This window comes from Dinoponera quadriceps, unplaced genomic scaffold (assembly GCF_001313825.1).
Source record: "Dinoponera quadriceps isolate SergipeBrazil2010 unplaced genomic scaffold, ASM131382v1 scaffold2001, whole genome shotgun sequence".
Classification (NCBI taxonomy): Eukaryota; Metazoa; Arthropoda; class Insecta; order Hymenoptera; family Formicidae; genus Dinoponera; species Dinoponera quadriceps.
The window spans coordinates 259,470-266,846 of NW_014556101.1; positions in this window are offsets into that span (position 1 = coordinate 259,470).

Below are 7,377 nucleotides of genomic sequence, written 5' to 3' on the forward strand. Positions count from 1 at the left end.
TAAATAAGCATTCGTGCCGTACAAAGCGACGAATGTATTTGATTAAAGTCGCATTAAAATGTATAGGACGGGACTGTCTATTGGAATTCGAGCGCGCTAAATATGTATAGGAAGCGAAGGGAAACAGTGTGCGCGCGGCCGGACGGTGGAAAAAAATGGCCGGCGGAGGCGGCCGAGAGGGAGAGAGAGGTGTTTAGAAAATAGCCGAGCCGGGAATTAGGGAAACAATAAAATCGGAGGTCTACCACGGGCCGTGGGGCGGTCGACATATATCGGCTGAGTTTGTCAACGACGCGGTCGCTTTGACGAACTCGTGGCCTCGTGCAGGAGCCAATCAGACCGCGTGAAAAATCTGATGGAGCACGCGCGCGCCGATGGGGCTTAATCGAACGTGGTTCAAAGTCGACGGTGCACCTGTCTGCGCGCATCGCCCGCGCGCGTGGATGTGTTTGTGCGAGTGTGTACGTTACGTACGGACGTAACAAAAGCGGAAGTGGCGGCGGGGATGCTCCCGATGCTTTGTGCATGGAAAGAGAGAGAGAGAGAGAGCGGGACGATGCTTGCTCGAACAGAACGCGACGACGGGCTCCACGTGGGTGAAAAGGTTACAGAATGCACCTTGCTAGAAAATGCATCTCGAAGAAACTCTCTACATCTCCCTACCTTCTCTTTTCATTTGTCGTCCGTTCGCGCGTCCCGTCGTTGATTTTGAAATCGCGGCTTTAGGTAGTCGTAATCAACGGCCTCGTCGGGGAGACGTTGAAAGTCCTCGTTTTCGCGCGGGAAAGAAATTTTTACAAAACGCCGTCCCGTTATTTTCGATGTTTCTAATTTTGAAATTTACATTCCGTTCAAATTCCAAAAAAATTATCCATGTAAAGTGTGCCTGTGTGATATTTCAGTGAGAAATTACTTCCGGGATTCGCCGGGATGAAAAGTTACGGACAATTCGTTTAGTTTCCCCTCACGGACGTTATTTTCTTACGTTCTCACTGTCTCCGTTATCTTTTCGGGGCCACGTTGCGCCACGCTACTTAGAGAACTTCCGACTGTCAATTTGACTCGGCAAAGATGTGTCAGCCCTTACGGGCTAATATACCCGGGTATAATGTAGTCGCGCGCGCGCGTCGGGACGGCTCTGCGGATTGCTTCGTTTTCCAATCAAAATCGAGTTTGTCACGAGGTCAGATGGGCGAGACGAGGATGGGCACGTTCGCCCACATACTCGAGGGAGAACTCGAGCCACTGTTTGGAATAACTCAAGAATGATTGCGATCCCCGAGCGAGGAACCCGGTGGCGTCACGTGGCCCCAATAGCCCCTGATACACACATATACACATATGTACATACATACATATGTGTATATATATGTGTATATATATATATATGTAATACAAAATAATACATGTACACAAATATATACATGCATGCGCAAGCACCTTCCGAATTACCCCGCGCTGCCGCGTCTCGATTATACAGGGTGTCTGGAGATAAACTGAAAAGAATAGCGATCGTCCCAATTTCGAAGTGAGCAAATAAGATACGGATTGCGGGCACAATTTCGGCTCGAAATTTGTAGTCTTCAAAAATCTATTTTATAAATCAACGTGTATCTTTAGGCACAGCTTTATGCGCGCCCTCTTAAGGAGGTTCTAGCATTTGACCAAATGCCTATGGTAAACCTGTAATATATACAGAAGTTAATCGAACTGACAATGCGTAACAGAAGTTTCAATAATCTTTACCGTATTGTTTCCGAGAGATTTAGTTATAAACTTTTACGTGTGCAAGAAACCTCATAAAATACCGAATTTCTTTTAATTTGACGTATTTGTGTTTAAAATGGAAGGTAAGATGAAAAACTATTGAAAAAATATTAATGATTAATATTGATATTGTAGGCAAATTTCAGAATTATTGATCGTTTCGTTTTGAAAATACAATGCTGGAAAGTTGATAATTTGTAGTAATATTCAAGATACATACATGTAAGTATATATTTAACACATTGACTGCCAACTACGAGATATCTCGTAGGTTGTTTACTTGCCCAGGACGCCAACTACGAGTTATCTCGTCGCTTCATTACTTGATTAAATCAAATTGGCTTCATAGACCAGAATCGTGAAAAGTTCCGTGGCAGTCAACGTGTTAAACACTTGTACATTTCTTTTTATTATTTGTGCATCTTTGTTAGATCAAATGCTGCATAAATGTAGCATTAATAAGAAAAATAAAAAGTAAAAATATTTTCGTATTTGTAATATTGCGTGTATATATTTGCTTCAATTTCGTCGGGAATTACCATTTATTATTTGATTTGAGAAATAAATATGCAGAAAAGAAATTTTTCTTGATAAATAGTAAATTTACGAGAGGCCCTTTTGATGCGCTACTGGAAATACGGCATTTAATGTTAGAACCTCCTTAAATGATTAAATATGTACACGCTGCCGCGGTTAGGAGACGTTTCTTCTTTTTTCCTCTTGGCAACTTGCTCTTTGTGAACATCTCACGTGTTCACTCTTGTTTTATATATCATTGTTTTATATATCTATTGTTTTATATATCAAAAGTACCATTTCCCGTTTATAATTAATAGATAAACAAGCAAATAAATAAATAAATAAGTAAATAAAATCATTTCGGGACTCTGTTACAAAAGTTACAGAAAAAAGAAGAAAGATAACGGAATTCGATCGTGATTATTTTTTCCTCGTGGGTCATTGATCTCGATTTTTTTTCATAATACAAAACCGATAATTGTGCGATTACACATATATATATACGACGACTCGTTTCCTCGAGAAATATTTTTCGCCACCGATTTCGTTCTCGGTCGGGTAAAGGCGTTTGACTCGAAAACGCGACTCTTCGTTTTCCCGCCGAGGAAATGCTCGTCGGGGAAAGCCCCGGATGTCATATTCACGACCATCAAACCACCACCGATATCAAAGGACTCGTCTGTCATAAATAAGTAAACAAACGAATAAAGCGTCTAACGATCCCGTTGCGCGTGGCGGCGCTAGACCTTCGATCGGCGTCGTCTCATGCCGCCGTTGCGGCCGATAGGCTCGCCTCGCACGTGGAGCTTCGCGGCCGGAAGCGAAAGCCGGTTCCTTTCGGATTTTCTCGCTTCGTCGGGATTTATGGCGGCGATTCGATTTTATTGCTTATTGCCCCGCGTCGACCGCCGCCGCCGATATTCGCGGTGTCCCATTTCGTGACCCTCTCTTTCTCTCTCTCTCTCTCTCTCTCTCCCTCTGCCCCTCCCTCTCTTGTCCTCCTTCTTCTCCGCTACCCTCGCCTGTCCTTCGACAGGGTGGAGGGACGCCGGACCGATTTACCTTGTGTCTCTCTAATTTCTTTCCCGTTTCTCTCCAAGGGGCAGTTCAGCGAAATCGACGACGTCCCTATTTCCAAAGACGAAGAACGTCGCTTAATATTACCTGGATTAATCGCGCGCGTATTATTCGACAAATTAATAAACGACGTGTACACGACGTGTGTACGATTCTCCTGGCGATTTCGCATGGGTTATTCCATCGGACGAATGGAGGTCGCGGTCACTTCTGCAAATATCGCGGACACGTGAAGAGTTCGAACTGAAATTAAATGGTCACGCACACTCGGTCTCTCACACAGACGCACGCCGTATACGTACGTACACGCACATACACACGCGTGCAAGACGCACCACCGTTCGCCTAGAAAAGTTTTCGCGATCGATTCGAGTCGCGCGATTCCGCGCGATCGGCGTTCCACTTCGTTCTTTTCCTCCTTCACAATTCGCGTCTCTCGTCGCGAATTTCGGCAGACGTTTCGCGAGCACGTGTCTCTTCGTGTGCTCGCTGTTGTTGCAGCTCGGCGCTCGATGTGTGTATGTAGCTCGCGAGAGAGACTCGACGCGCAATAGCGACGTGCATGTCACACCACCGACAATAAAAAAAAAATGGGAAAAAGGGCGAGAAGCTATCAAACGAAGTCGCGGAAGGTTACAAGTCGCGGAAAGTTACAAGTCGCGAGCTCCACCGAGTTCCGGCAAATCAGTCCCGACTAGAAATTGTCAGCTGGTATACCTGGTATTGCGCAGGGTCCTAGGAGAGCGTAAGGTAATTCTTATTATGGTAAACCTAATCATGTACTGGTAAAAATCGAATAAGGCAGACCTTTGTACTTATCATGATTAGGTATGTACTAGGACCTTAATGCATTATCCTGACATATTATTTTATAAAATATTACCGATCAAGTCCTTTTTAGGATCTTACTACTCATTTTATCTGTTATGATTTGCATTATTAGCTTTTAATACTTTTTGTAGCAAACCTATGTATTTATAATTTTTTTTTTCATAAAAATATTTGCTGTTTCTTAATTTCAAATTATAACAAGGTTTTGTAAGAAATTCATATATATTTTATATAAAATTGAAATAAACTTTATGTCACACTCATCGACTGTATATTTTTGGAAAACTTATTGTGCACGGGGTGTCTCGGAAAATTTTCGGTACATCTGTGGAGTGCAGGTAAAAGAAGTTAAACTGAACAGGCAAGTATTGTTAAGTAATTATTGCGAATTTTATAAAACGGTACGTGACTTTTCTTTTCATTTTCATCCAATTGACTTTTACGCTTCGGTTTGGCAGAAAAATTGCAAACACCCTGTATATACGTACATATAGTCGAAGGACAGATATTATTAGAATTGGACGATTTTCGATTTTGATAATGCAAGCGACTTGTTTGCTTCTATACGGAAATATTGTAGTAAAAATTATTACAAAATTTTGCAATGTCGGTCCGTACAGGAATTATGACTAAAATCATGATGCGTGTTATAATCTTTAGTGACGTACATCATGTATACACATTACTAAACATTACAACACACATAATAATAATGTCAGTCATAATTTTGGTATGATCTAGCATTACAAGACTTTGTAGTAATTTTTACTAGAATATCTTCTCCGCATGTATGTATTGCTTGCATTATTAAAGTCGAAAATCGTCCGATTTTCACAATATTTGCTTTTCGATTTATATTTTGTAAGTATTATTTTCATTATTTTAGCACTCCATTCTCTTGATAAATCCTGATCTAATCGTAATCCTCATCGTCACCTGAGGTAAAACGTGATAGAGATTCAATAGATGCAACCTGACGATCCTGATTAAGGTCCTGATTAAGGTCCCGACTACGCAACATTACACGATTCCTTGGGACCCAACAACCAGTTAAAGTCAACTCGACCTGGACCGTAGTGTAAATTTCTAATCGGGATCGCGCGCCGTTCATTCGACCGAATCGGTGACGGCGATCCAGCTTGCGTCCAACGTTTCGCGGATATTACAGATTAATCGCGGGCGCGTGCGACTCGGTCGCTAATTCAAACGCTAAATATCGGGTCGCGCAAACAGACGTGACCCATATATATCGCGCGCGGGGGGGAAGGCGCGAGAACGTACGTGCTAATGCGTAACAACTACGGTTAGTTAATACTTACGTGTGCAACGTCATTGCCGCTGAGTGTAATTAAACACGTTACACCCCGACAGCGCGCTCACGCGCGCGTGCGCTCGCTCCGCTTGCGCGGTGCACGCTCCGTGAATACTTTACGCAACGTCGAGTACACTTCCGCCAATTCGCGAGAGAACACTCGTCGGCGAATGCGGCCCTCCGTCGGACTCGAAGAGCGGCCAGAGCCGCGGGAATTATCAGCGCGAGATTCCATTTGTCCGACAACCACACACAGGCTATCGCCGAGCAATAGCGGCACCACCGGAAAGGATTTGATTCTGAGTGAGAAAGTTAGTCGGAAATTTAGTGACCTTTCTTCACACGAGCCCTCCGTTCTCGAGCTGATCGATGTTCAAGGTTCGTTTGATCGTGCCTCGGCTTACTACACAGAAAAAAATAGTCTTAAATCAATGATAGATATTTTCACACGTGAACAAGAATGTTATAATATTCTTAGAAGATTGTAATATTCTTGCTTATATATGGGAATATCTATTCTTGATTTAAGGCTAATTTTTTTTTGCTGTGTAATAAACTACCTATCATTGTGTTACTCGCCGAATTGATTGAAATTCATTACACCTGTAGAGTAGAGTAGTAAAAAATAGTAGATCTTTTTATATCTGCAACAGTGCAATTTTAAGCGTGGAAACTACCTCGTATATTTATATGCACGAGTAATTAACTCGTATTCAAGCTCACGGTATTAGAGCTATTTTTGAGTTCTAGAGATAGTGAGAGGTTTTCTCTCAGTTGTCGCTGAAAGCGAATCCAATATAAAAATCAAAGGATTTAAAATAGCGGATCTAATATAAAATAGATCTAATATGACGATAAATCTAAACAACCTTATCTTGCTCTTTACCGGAGCTAGGAATAACTGACGAGGAGATATCTCAAAGATATAGTTTTCACCATTAAAATCGTACCATTGCCGATATAAAAGAATACGTGTCTATTATTTTTGACTACTCCACAAGCGTACTGAGTTTCAATCAATTCAGGGAGTAACACAAATGTAAATTTATTATTTAGCAGAAACGAAGCCTCGCATCAGACAATTATTTTACTCGACAGAGATAAAAGCTTAATCTAATATTTTCATTAACCCGGCCTAAATTATAATAAAAATATAGGTGGGTGGATACAAAAATTTTTTAAGTATTGTCTCACATTTTCGACTCGTTCTTTCTCATGTGGAATCGCCCCTTTTCGGGCTGCACCGCCAGCTCCCAGCGATAGCCAGGATAATTTTAATACCGCTTTATTAACGGCAGAATAATCCCTTTGGGGTGTTGTAAAATGCCAAATAACGTGCCGTTCGCGAGCAAAGCACTCGGTCTCGGCGTCACCCGCCGATGACGTCGGGGCCGGGCGAGCTCCGATCGCGAACGGTGTATTTCGGTGTGTCACGAGAAAAGCGCAGATGCAAGCTCGAAACCGCGATTTCCGTTCGTCCGACGGAAATAGGCCGCTGTAATACCCGTCGGCCACACGGGGAAGAAGTGGCCGGGAAACGGCGGTGGGTGGTATTCGCGAGGAATACACTCTCGCGGGAAACGCCACTCGACGCGCCACGTTTGGAATATTCATGGAGAACGTAGCGCGCGCGCGCGCGCGCGAACGGCTGTCTGGATATATACGGCGCGTTCGATCGTCGACTTGACACCTTGAAAGAAATCACAATTACGAAGGAAGTTGAAATAGAGGAGAACAAACACACACACACACACACACTCACACATACATCCAGATACTGTCATTGCTGGACTCTCGCCGTCGCGATTTACGCGCCGAGTTGATTCTGATCAGCGGATAGTGTTCTGTGGGTGGTTGTTGTTGTTGAGGGG